This window comes from Rattus norvegicus, chromosome 2, assembly GCF_021556685.1.
Source record: "Rattus norvegicus strain SHRSP/BbbUtx chromosome 2, alternate assembly SHRSP_T2T, whole genome shotgun sequence".
Lineage (NCBI taxonomy): Eukaryota > Metazoa > Chordata > Mammalia > Rodentia > Muridae > Rattus > Rattus norvegicus.
This window is the reverse complement of record NC_141535.1, coordinates 198,821,160-198,833,289: the sequence shown is the minus strand read 5'-3', so window position 1 is coordinate 198,833,289 and position 12,130 is coordinate 198,821,160. Positions and strand designations below refer to the sequence as shown.

The 12,130-nt window shown below is 44.1% G+C and overlaps 1 protein-coding gene across 3 annotated transcripts in view; it reads right to left on the bottom strand.

The window, feature by feature from the left end:
- Slc25a54 (solute carrier family 25, member 54) overlaps positions 1-3,747 on the bottom strand; it is a 76,089-nt gene extending 72,342 nt beyond the window's left edge. The window contains exon 1 of one of the 3 annotated variants that reach the window (XM_087634671.1): positions 3,618-3,747. The gene's annotated coding sequence lies outside the window, so the exon portion shown is untranslated. The remainder of the gene's footprint in view (positions 1-3,617) is intronic. The other 2 variants (XM_087634669.1, XM_087634668.1) reach the window with 2 other exon arrangements.
- Positions 3,748-12,130: the final 8,383 nt, after the last annotated feature.

Sequence of the window (12,130 nt, the reverse complement as noted above, 5' to 3'; positions counted from 1 at the left end):
CTTGCTATCGCTATGACCTCTGACGACTCTAGTATGATGTGGCCTCGCTCACCTGTCAGACCTCATCCCACACCACTGCTCCTGCACTTGCACACACTGCTCCTCTTTAGGTTCTTGAATTCCCCCCCCCCCGCGCTGCCTCCTATCTCGGGGCATACACTTTTGTGCATCCCCACAATCTCCTCTGCCCACTGCCTTTTGCTTTTGTATCGTGAGGCTTCAATACTTAAATATCACCCTGCCATGCCCCATTCTTACACAGAATACCGGTTTTGATTTCCAGCATTTATTGTGAGTTACGTTTGTGTGTTTACTAATTTATGCTCATCCAGCCAAAGAACAGTCAACTATTTGCCAAGCAGTTCTGTTTTCCTCTCGGGCTCATCACTGAACTACATTTCCCAGCATCTCCTGCAGTTGGACGCAGCCATTTGACCACTGTAGCCAAAGAACTATAGGTAGGAAAAGACAACATTGAGGTCTGGACAGTTAAATCCTGCCACACACAATCTTCCATTCTATTTTCCCATTCATCAGCTTCATAAAGAAGATACCAGAGAGTATATACTCACAGAAGGGAAGAGATCTCAGTTAATGCTAAGGGGCAGGTGTCCAGCACAGTCAGGCACTTGCGGAAACATTTCCTAAGTTAAAAACCAACATGTTGGGGTTGGGGATTTAGCTCAGTGGTAGAGCACTTGCCTAGCAAGTGCAAGGCCTTGGGTTCGGTCCCCAGCTCCAAAAAAAAAAAAAAGAAAAAAAAAAAAAAAACCAACATGTCCCTGGGTTAAGCCACTGGAGCTTCTTATAGAGCTACTCTAGGGGCTAGAAAGATGGATCCGCAGTATGAGAATGTGTCCTGCTCTTCTAGAGAACTAAGATCCAGTTCCAGCACCTACACGGTAGCAAACAATCTTCTGTGGTCCAGTTCCAGGGGATCTGGCACCTGTGAGCTTTCCAATAAACAGGAGGGGAAAAGGCATTTAAGGGAAGGAGTGGAGAGGGAAATAAAGTGCATTCTATCAAGGTAGAAGGTTCTTGAATTCCTCCTGTGCTGCCTCCTATCCATGGACGTGGACGTAAGCCTGAAAGAGGTGATAGGAGCCTAGGAGCAGAAGAGTGTAGAACAGCGGGCAGCCGGAACAAAATTCGCACTAAAATGCCATAAGGAAGCCTGGAATTTTATGTACTACTTAGTTTTTTTTTTAATTGGCAGATATGGTAACTTATTTGAAAATATTAAACTTTCGTGCTCTGCAGGGTCAAGAGAGAGCGCCCAGGACGTAGCTCAATGGTACAAAGTGCTTCCCTCACGCAAGCAAAGACCTAACTAAGCACGGTCTCCAGCACCACAAAACATAAAATTAAGGAAAAAGTGGAACGCCAATCAGAGCCTTGTTCAGAACCCTTGTATAACTTCCTAAACGGTAAAATAAAATTTAAACTTTCTTCATGGCCTCCGGCTTCCTGGCCGCACGTCTGACTTCATTCTTACCACCTGTCGATGGCTTCATTTATTCCTTCTGTTCCTTAAAAAGTGACAAACGCCTCCCTGCCTTCCTCTCAGCCCTTGTCACTGCCCTGCCTAAAAGACTCTCCCACCCCTCTGGCCATGGCACTGCAATCATTCGAAGTCCATCTGGACCAACGTATAAAAAGAGGCCCTCACTGCTCTCGCTGTACTCGGTTTCGCATAAACTAGGCAGCTTAACTGGTTTACTTTTCTTCACCGAGTTCCACACGACTTAGTATCCGCTATTGTCCTGTTTTTTGCTTGTGTGTTTAAACCTACCTCACTTCATAATGGACGTTTCATGAGTGCAGGAACTCGATTCTCTCTCTCTCTCTCTCTCTCTCTCTCTCTCTCTCTCTCTCCCTCCCTCTCTTTCCATATATATATGCATATTCATATATACAAATAAACAAGTGGAATGAATTCTTAACTAACTGAACATGAAGCCCTACTTATTTCGACCATAATTTAGAAAACCCCAGAGCTTCTGTTACCTAATTACTAGGTAACCTCGGGAAAGTAGCCTCATCTGTGCCTCAATTAATTCATCTGGAAAATGGAAGACCTAATGACTAACTCATTCAATGCGGTGTCTAAATCCATGAATCCATAAACTACTGAGGCTAAAGCCATGCCTAGTACGCAGTAACTGTTTGACAACAGCTTGCTGACATTACTGTCATTCCAGAACTAGCCTTTCCAGAGTTTAAGCCCACCAGATGAAGGAAAGAAGCACTTCCTGCCTTATAAGGGAAGTCATAAAATCACAGCAGATCAGACCATACATGACCGGGGTTGCACAGAGATGCCTCAGGCAGAAAGGGGTCACAAACGGCCAAGCTGAAAATGCCCTAGAGCACACAACTACTCACCCCCACCCCCTCTCTGGAGGCAGGACATCACTCTTGCTCTGACACAAACTTGTCACACTAATGCAAGGCAAACAAATGTGCCCGGAAAAGAGGCTCTGCAAATGAAAGTACTGGATTCGTTAAGACATGCTAAAGACTTCACTAAAAACAAAACTAAGTTTAAGGCAAAACACTGGATACTTTCAACAGAACTTGCTTTCAAATCAGTTACGTTTGCTTCCTTTTTCCAGATAGGCAGAAAATAGTTTCCTTTCTTATTGTTCATGTTAGGGTTTTTGCTTCCAGGCTCAGCCATCACGATTCTGTTACTTTCTCTCTTGAGCAAACTGACCTAGCAAGCACCGGTTCCTGCCTGAAATCACTCATCCTTCCCCAGTATTTTGAAATGTGCCAAAGAAAGGAAATGATACTAGGTGTCTCAACACAGCTTAAGTCTGGATCCCCCTCTCCCTCTCAGTTAACCAAACAGTCCCCCAAAATTAGGAAGGTTGGGGACTGGAGAGATGGCTCAGTGGTTAGGAGCACTGGCAGCTCTGCAAGGTTCCAACTCCCAGCACCAACATGGCGGCTCACAACCATCTGGAATGTCAGTTCTAGGGAATCTGGCGCCCTCCTCTGGCCTCTGGGGCACTGTATGCAGATGATGGAAAAACAAAAACAAAAAACAAGCGTGCAGGCAAGACAGCCACACTCAATTAATAAATTTAAAAATAAAACTGATAGGGGTTGGGGATTTAGCTCAGTGGTAGAGCGCTTGCCTAGGAAGCGCAAGGCCCTGGGTTCGGTCCCCAGCTCCAAAAAAAAGAACCAAAAAATAAATAAATAAATAAATAAATAAATAAATAAATAAATAAATCAAACTGATAAAATTAGGAAAGCTAACAATGGCTTTATAAATGCTCTTCTAGATGGAGCCACTGTCTATTTCTACTGTAATTTCAGGTCAAAAAGTGCAAAACCATAATAAATAGAGAGTAAAGAATTGCTTGAGACACTTTGTGTTATAAATGCCTTCACTTGGGATAACAAGTCTTCCTCATTCAACTGTTCCCAGAGTAAGTAAGACTAGTCATTTTTTTTTACAAACTCTTGTTTAAAAGCCTTTAAAAAACCTTTTTGTCCATTCTTTGTGAATGTCACATCATACACTCAGATCCCACTTTGTCATCCTGCCCCTTCATACCCACACTCTGCCTTGACAACCTCCCCCACCAAAAGAAAAAAGTTCTCACTGTGGAAGCTGTAGCGTGTCCCATAGTGCACCCTTCTGTCTTCAGGTTTTCGCTTACAAACGTTCCTGGGAAAGAGTCATTGGTCTGGTTTGAGGCTCTGGCTTCTGCTACTTTGTCAATAGTGAAACCTGACTGAGACTCCTCCCAGATAGCCTATTGTTGCCCTGTGTTGTGGGGTTGGATCTGTAGGGCCAGTCACTTCACAGACGCCAGCAGTTCATCAATGGGGGAGATGTTGGAGTTAGCTATCTCAAAAACCCTGAATCTGGGCCTGAGAAGTGTCTGAGCAGGTCAGCCTCAAAGCTCTCCCATCCCACTGGACCGAGCTTGGCAGTCCTGCCTCAGGCTAGGTCATCCAATGCTGCAGCCAGCAAGGGGCAGTGCCAGTTCTCAGGCCTTGGCTGGCTCACCTGCAACCCCCACCACCAGGGCCAACTCTTCTGTGCTCTCCCAAGCTCACCATTACAAGCCAGTGAGGGGCCAGCTCTGCTCCTCTCACACCCTCAAGGCCAGCTCACCCATGATGCCCAGGGGAGGGGTTCTGCATAGCCTTCAGACAATCAACATGGCCCCAGGTAGCAGCCCAGACCTGGCCTTTGGTGATAACAGACCCCTGCTGCTGCAGGGCCACAGAGCTGAACGTGGCCCTCAGTGACAGCACAGGCCTGGACCTCACCATGGCCCTGGGTGGCATCACCGGCTTCTCACACCAGGCTGTTCCTCACTACCTTCCAGTCCCCAGCTCTGCCTCTCGTCATTGTGCCCACTCCTTCTGCTTCTCTTTCTCCATCTCCTCACCATTTGCCTGCTCATCTTGGGGGTGCTGAGGGCCTCTGGGTGTCTGGGGTCACCTCAGGAGTACTCTCAGGAGTGTTATTTCCTGCCTTGTGGCACAGGGCAGGGGTCATCTCCAGTGTGGTCTCCCGCTCAGGTCCTGCATGGCACCAGGAAGGGGTCATAAAAACCTATTTTTAAAAACTGTTGTTTTACATTTATTTATCTTTTATTTTAAAATCAATACTTCTTAAGAAAAAAAATGCAACTGGGAAGCTGTATTTTTCACTCCATGACATTGTCTCCAAACTATTGGTTTTAAATTTATTAACACTATAAGATAAATCTAAAACGTCCTTCATTTTGAATGTTTAAAGAGATTCTGAGCAAAAAAACCTTAAGTCCTTCCTGGGGTGAGAACTTTCTGTAGTTAAAAATAGAGATCTTTTGTGCTATTTTGAGAATCTCCTTGGTTAAAGACGTTGAATGAGGTAAGAAAATCTATATACCTTAAACACTCCACTAACAAGGAAGGTCAAGTTAAGGTTACAGGAAGCGTTTCTCCTGTAACTCATCCATCTGAGAACATAAATATGCTTAAGTAATAAGAGAAACAACATTAGACACAAGCACCAAGGCACCCATTGTTACTAGATCCAATACGACGTCCTCAATGAACTTCTATACACACACAGACACACGCTTCCAGAATGCAATAGAAATATGCTTCTCCCTTGTCAGAACATATTTTTGTCTGTCTGTTTCTCCTCCTGCATTTGGAAATGCCACCACATTGAAGAATGCCACCATATATGAAGAAGGTTTGGGATATTGGGTCAATTTCTAATTGGGCTGGTAGGTCCTGTGGATTGTGGTGTTTCAATAGCCTTTCACAAGCCCGTTCTTCTCCACCAGTTCCTACTAGTTCCTAGGGCAGAGGGACTGTATGCCCTTCTGTGATTAAGTAGCCTTATGTATGGGTCCCGAGGCTTACCTTTTCTCCATCCCATCATATCTTAAATACTATCAAAACTGGCCTCTTTGTAGCTGAAGATTACCTTCAATTTCTCATCCTCCTGCCTCCACCTCTCAAATTCTGGGATTTTAAGCAGCCACCTAGAGGATAAAACCCCTGGCTCTGTGCACACTAACAAGTCCTCTGCCAACTGCATCCTAGTCCCGGACTAATATACCAATGAATACCTGTGCTTCTCTCACGTCCTTGTTCAATGCTTTAAAGATTACAAATGAAGTCTGGACTCCCCAAGCCTGACATTGGAAACCCAGGATGTGACCACAATCTATATTCGCAACCTGATTTTCCTCTAGTTTTGCAGTTCATTTTTCTTGTGTTTAAACTTGAATTCCTCTCTAACTTCATGCTTTCCTGTCTCAGAAATGGCCCTGCTTCCTTCCTCGCCTTTGCAGATCTCACACTTCCTTCAAGGCTCAAGGTCTCCCTCAGTACCACATCCTCCACAAAGTCTTCTGTTTATCTGGAAGGAACTGCTGCCTCCTGTGTGGACCTCTGCAGGGTGGTCTCTAAATGCCTTTCCCTTTCTCTGCACTCATGCTCTGAGAAGATTCTGCTCTTGGTTTCTTTAAACCCTCTAATGGGTTTTCATAGTGATATTCTAGTCAATGAAAAAAGAATAATGAAGGTAGAAATGTATGTATCTAATAAATGTGAAGGGACAGCACATCCATTTTTATGTGGAAGACAAGATCATCTAACACAGAAAAATACTGTACTTCATTCTGTCACTAGACATTACTAGCAGGAAAGAGAAAAGCAAATTGAAAACCAGGAAACATTTATGTCCAAGCACCCTATAAAAGAGTCTTTTTCTGAAAAATATCTCAGGACATTTTTTCTAAATATACTCTGTTACAAAGTTTATGAGCCAGATTTTTTGATCTCTCTCTCTCTCTCTCTCTCTCTCTCTCTCTCTCTCTCTCTCTCTCTCTGTGTGTGTGTGTGTGTGTGTGTGTGTGTGTGTGTGTGTGTGTGTGTGTGTGTGTGTGTGTGTTTTAGTGTACATATACACATATCAATCTGGGGTACCCAAGGAGCCAGGAGCTGGAGTTACAGATGTTTCTGAGTCCCTTGATGTGGTTGCTAGGATCTGAACTCCCATCTTCTGACAGAATAATAAATATTCTTAGCCATTGAACCATCTCCCTAGCCCCTTGACAGTGGTTTTTAATGGGCAAGCATGCAGTACTGTTCATACAAGACAGTGCTGCTGACTGGGCTATATAGGCAGTGAAATATCATCATCTCATAATATTCCTGAAATGAACTTATCACATGGTATGTCATTTCCTGACAAAATAAATACATCCTGTATTTCACTATGGAACTCTGAGATCCTTTTTCAGACATTCAAATTCCTTTTCACATGTGCCTACCTAGCAAAGAAAATACAACATATTGAATGAGTGAGTTAACCAACCAGTCATGGAGTAATTACAAAATGAGAGTGCTCGTGGTACAGGTTAGAGAGAATTATTTCTGGGTGACAGTATCTATGCTGAGAAATAGAATTGATAAAAAGCTAGATGGAAAATGTATTAGCTGAGTTAAATGCATATAATTTCAGAACACAGATAAGATGTCCTCTGCTCACCACTCGCTCCTTTGTACGTGGTAGGTTTTGCATATCATTAGCAAGAACTTATTTAGTCTTCCTCTGTGCTAAATCCTGGAGGACAAGACATAGTAGTGACCCACCTTGCCCACCTTCATCTCATGTGATACTTAGCAGATACTCATGCTTATTGACTGAGTGACCAAGTCTAGGCCTCTGCCGTCCAGTAGGGTGATCATTGGCTGCATGAATTAGAATGGAGGTAAAAACATAAATGCAACCCCTTTGTCCCATCAGCCACACTTCAGGTGACCAATGTCTGCTGTAGACACAGAACAGAGACTTCTCCCATCATTGCACAAGGCCCTGCTGGACAGTGCTGGTCTAGACGATTTCCTTGGTTTTGCAGAACAGAATGAGCTGAAGGAAGTTCTCATTTGCTCAGATTAAACCATCAGAAGCAGTGCCAGGACTCCAGCTGGGACCCTAAACCCAGCCTGCTGCTGTCACATCACCCCTCCCACTGAATTCTGACTGCAGCGTGAACATGGATGCAGTGGTACAGGAAATAGTGTCTTTGTCTACGGACTGCTACCGAGGCTGTTTTATTTACTTAGCTGAATATTTTATCAAAAATGTGTAAAAAGAAAAAATAAAGTACCTGGGAGTCCTGACCTTGTGATGATGAAGAGACCAATACCAATTTTAAGAAAGCTTCGAAGAAATCTAGCTGAGCAATGCATCATAAGACTCTGGTTTGTGCCAATTTAGCTATAAAACCCTTCATAAAAAAGGGTTTCATGTAATGAGTGCTGTTTTGCTTCTGTTCAGTTTTGTTTAAATAATTCACTTATAACAATTTAAGTTTTAAAAGAACCATCTGACTCTCAATCAACAAATCAATAAAATTTGCTAAGATTTGGCATTCAGGGGCTGCCGGAACATGGTGCAGCAGTTAAAGCCTTCCTACCGCTCTTGCAGAGGACCTAAGTTTGTTCTCCAGCACTAACATCCGGCCGCTCCCAACCTCCTACAACTCCGACTCCGGGGGATCCTACAGTCCTTCTGGCCACCGGAGGCATTCAAGTGCACCTGCAGCCTCACAGACACACGCGCATGCCTACACCTGACTAAGAATAAACACTACATCTTTCTACAAAAGATGGGGTTCAAAGTTGGTTTGTTCAAATTCCCAAAAGGTTTTCTCAGATTTTTTTTTTTTAAAACAGCCCTTTCTGCCAAAAGGTATTTGTTTATGGAATTAGTATTGAGTGTTTCCTGGCAAAAGAACGCCATTCATTTGACAGGTCAGAAATAATCACAGAGACACAAAGATGCAATCGTTCCCTATCCTTCTGTACCTACTGAACAGGAGACTGTGAAGGAGGCCAGAAAGCAAGAACCAAATGGGGATGAGATGATCCCCCAAATGCCACCTGCCTAGACAGACCTCCTGCCTAGACAGACTTCCTTCCGCTTCTTCCACTTACAGTCACTTTGAGCTGAAACTTGTTCTACGACCCGGTATATATAGGTATATTAAAATGAGCATACAAATCAAATGTTGCTGATGGCAAATCCTAAAGAAGTGTATTTTCTTATTTTGAAATGCTTTTATTAGCACATAGGTTTCATTATGAAATCCTCACACCTATTGTTGTAGTTTATTATTAGTTGCTCTGATAAAACATCGACCCAAAACAACTTAGAGAAGAAATGGTTTATTTAGCTTACAAATCCTAATCACGGTCCATCCTTGAGGGGAGTCGGGACTGGAACTCAAGCAGGAGCGGAGGCCTAAAGCATGGAGGAACACTGCTTACTGGCTGGCTTCCAGGACCAGGGTCAGCTCTCTTATACTTCCTGGGATCAAATGCTCAGGAGAGGCACCGCCCACAGAGGGCCGGGCCCTATCAAGTCAAGAACCATGCCACACAGACATGCCAACCGGCCAATCAGATGAAGGTAATTCCTCATTGAGGTTACCTCCTCCAGTTGGGTCTAGTTTGTGTCAAGTGACAAAAAACTAACCAGCACACATGGGTACAACGTCATATGCACCCCCATTGCCTTCTATCACCCCCACTTCCACCGAAAAATTTTTTTTCAAGAAGTCCTTCTACTTCCGTCTTTTGTGAGTGTGGCCTGCTGGGTTCTAATACGGCTGTTTGCATGAGTATGGTTGGGACTTTATTTACTGGCATGTGGCCAACTTTTCAGAGGCCGCACCATCAAAACAAGTAGCATCCTTTCCCCAGAATCATTAACTGCCAAAAATCCACAGGAATTGTGGCATCTCATAAGGCCTTCCCCCATCCGTAATAAAACATGGTTGGACCCAATCTTGTGCTGGTCGCAACTGTAGCGCGTTCCTGAGTACAGCAGCCACGTCATGCCCAGAAGGTTTACTATTGTTGTTATTATTTATGTGTTTTCTTATTTACTTATTTGTGCGTGAGCATACAGACACTTGTACATACATGTCCGCCAAGGTGCTTGTGCCGGAGGTCAGGAGACAACTCAGGGAAGTTGGCTCTCTCCTTCTGCTGAGTGAGTCCTGAGGATGAAATGTAGATCAGTAGGCCAGGCTTGACCGCAAGCACCTTTACCCACTGAGCCATCTCAGTGGCCCCAGAAGACCTTTCAAAAGTCTTTGTTTTCATAATTAAGCCACTCTTTCTACCAGAGCATAAAACTTTGTATATGTGTATATAGAATGTATATTATATAAAATAACACAGTCCAATATACACAACAATCTCAAATATGAACTGAGATGATTCAGGAAGCAAGCAACCCTTGGTGCTGTGTAGCATATGACACGCAGAGTACATGAGTGTTATATGTTTAGAACCAAGGCTGTGGGGAAGGGAGAGCGTGCTACAATGTGGGCGAGGTACAAGAGACACACTGGCTGCCTTACACGTCTTACTAGGAGTCAACATTTTGGTGTGGCACATTCAGACAACTTACTGTTGCTAAGTCATTCCCGGCCCCCACATTAGTTACACAACTCTGTATGAGTCGATGGTCACAGATTAAGAAGCCAGGGCCTAGGGCACTTCGAATGCTTGTAAGTATTCAGTTGAACAACTTTTGACCCACTCTGATTAGACCCTGACAGGAAAGAAGTTTAATAAACACTGTTGTGTGTGACAGAAAATTATACAATTAAATGCCTGCTTTTAAGAACTACCAAGACAACTTGCCACCTTTGCATAGAAATTCGAGCCTAGATTAAAACAAAACTACAATGAAAGAGATCATGCTATAGAATTCAAATAGGAACCTCAGAAAGTAGTTGTGGGTCTTCCTTCCGAGAAATTGTTCTCCTATCAGGCAGAAAAGGACTCAAGAGAATCCAGGATCATTTCTTAGTATCAGTGGATTCCCATTCTACTACGAAGCCAAGGAGAGACAGGGGGTTTGTGGTTACTGTTTTAAAATTTTATTAATTATTGCATGTGGGCATGCGGGATGTCAGGGAAGAGCACATATCACAGGGTGCACATGGAGGTCAGAGAGCAATGCTGTGAGCAAGTTCTCTCCTTCTACCTTTACCTGGATTCCAGTGATCAAACACAAAGCACCGGGCTCTGGAGGGAAGCACCTTTCCCTGCAAACCATCTTGTCAGCTCAAAAGATATGGTTTTGGTTTTGGGTTTCTTTTTTAACTGCAGTAAAAGCTTTTTAAAAAGCTAGATATATAATTCTTTAAACTCCTATATTGTATCTTTCAATCAAGGCCAAATAGCTCACGTGTGTGTGTGTCTGTGTGTGTGTGTGTGTGTGTGTGTGTGTGTGTGTGAGAGAGAGAGAGAGAGAGAGAGAGAGAGAGAGAGAGAGAGAGAGAGTGTGTTCAGGCCCTAGAACTCTCAACCACCCAACAGCAGACTTTATTAATTTTGGGACTTCAGGCCTGCACCATCATGCTCAACAAACTCACGGTTTTTAAAATAACCCAGTAGAGCAGTTTTCCAAAGATGAATTGTGGGATTGGGAGAAAAGGGTCATGAGGCCCTAGTGTTGATTTTTTTTCCCAACATTTTGTTCCAAAATTTACCTGAAGGATTTCAGATAAGTGAATTTTAATCCTTACCTTCCTCATCCTAGTTGATCTGAAGGTAATGTAAGACCTTTCGCTCTTGTCAACTATGTTTACCCAATCACATTGGTCATTCTTCAAACATACTTTGGTAAAGTATTTCTGACACCTTTTGGGAATGGTTACGTCTTAGTTACAGTGAATACTGCTGTGATGAAAACATCATTGCCAAAGGCAGCTTGAGGAGGAAGGAGCTTCCTCGGCTCACAGTCCACTGAGGGACCAGCGCATGAACCCAAACAGGGCAGGAACCTGGAGGCAGGAACTGATGCAGAGGCCATGGAAGGGTGGCTTGCTCAGCCTGCTCTTTTTCTGTCTGTCTGTCTTCCTTTCTTTTTTAATTATTTTATTTATTTACATTCTAGCTGTTGCCCCCACCCCCTCCTGGTCCCTCTCCCACAGTTCCTTATCCCATTCCCCCTCCCTCTTGCCTCCAAGAGGGTGCTCCCCCAACCTTCCTCCCATTCCTCTTCCCCGGGGCCTCAAATCTCTGGAGGACTAGGCACATCTTCTTCCACTGAAGTCAGGACAGAAAGTTTTCTGCTGTATATGTGCTGGGGGCCTTGGACCGGCCGGTGTATGCTGCCTGGCTGGTGGCTCAGTCTCTGGTTAATTTAAACTGCTGTTCTTCCTGTGGGGTTGCCATCCCCTTCAGCTCCTTCAGTCCTTCCCCTAATTCCTCCATTGGTTGGGTGTAATTATCTGCTTCTGTCTCAGTCAGCTGCTGGTAGAGCCTCTCAGAGGACAGCCATGCTAGGCTCCTGTCTGCAAGCACATCACAGCATCAGTAATAGCATCAGGCCTTGGTGCCCCACACCCCCATGAGATGGATCTCAAGTTGGGCAGGTCACTGGATAGTCTTTCCTTCAGTTTATTTTCCATTTTTGTCCCTGTACTTCTTTTAGATAGGAACAATGCTGGGTCAGAAATTTTGACTGTGGGTTAATAACCTCCATCCCTCCACTTGGGGCCATGTCTTTCTATTGGAGGTGGACTCTTCAAGTTCCCTCTCATCATTGTTGGACATTTTTGCCTAAGGTCAC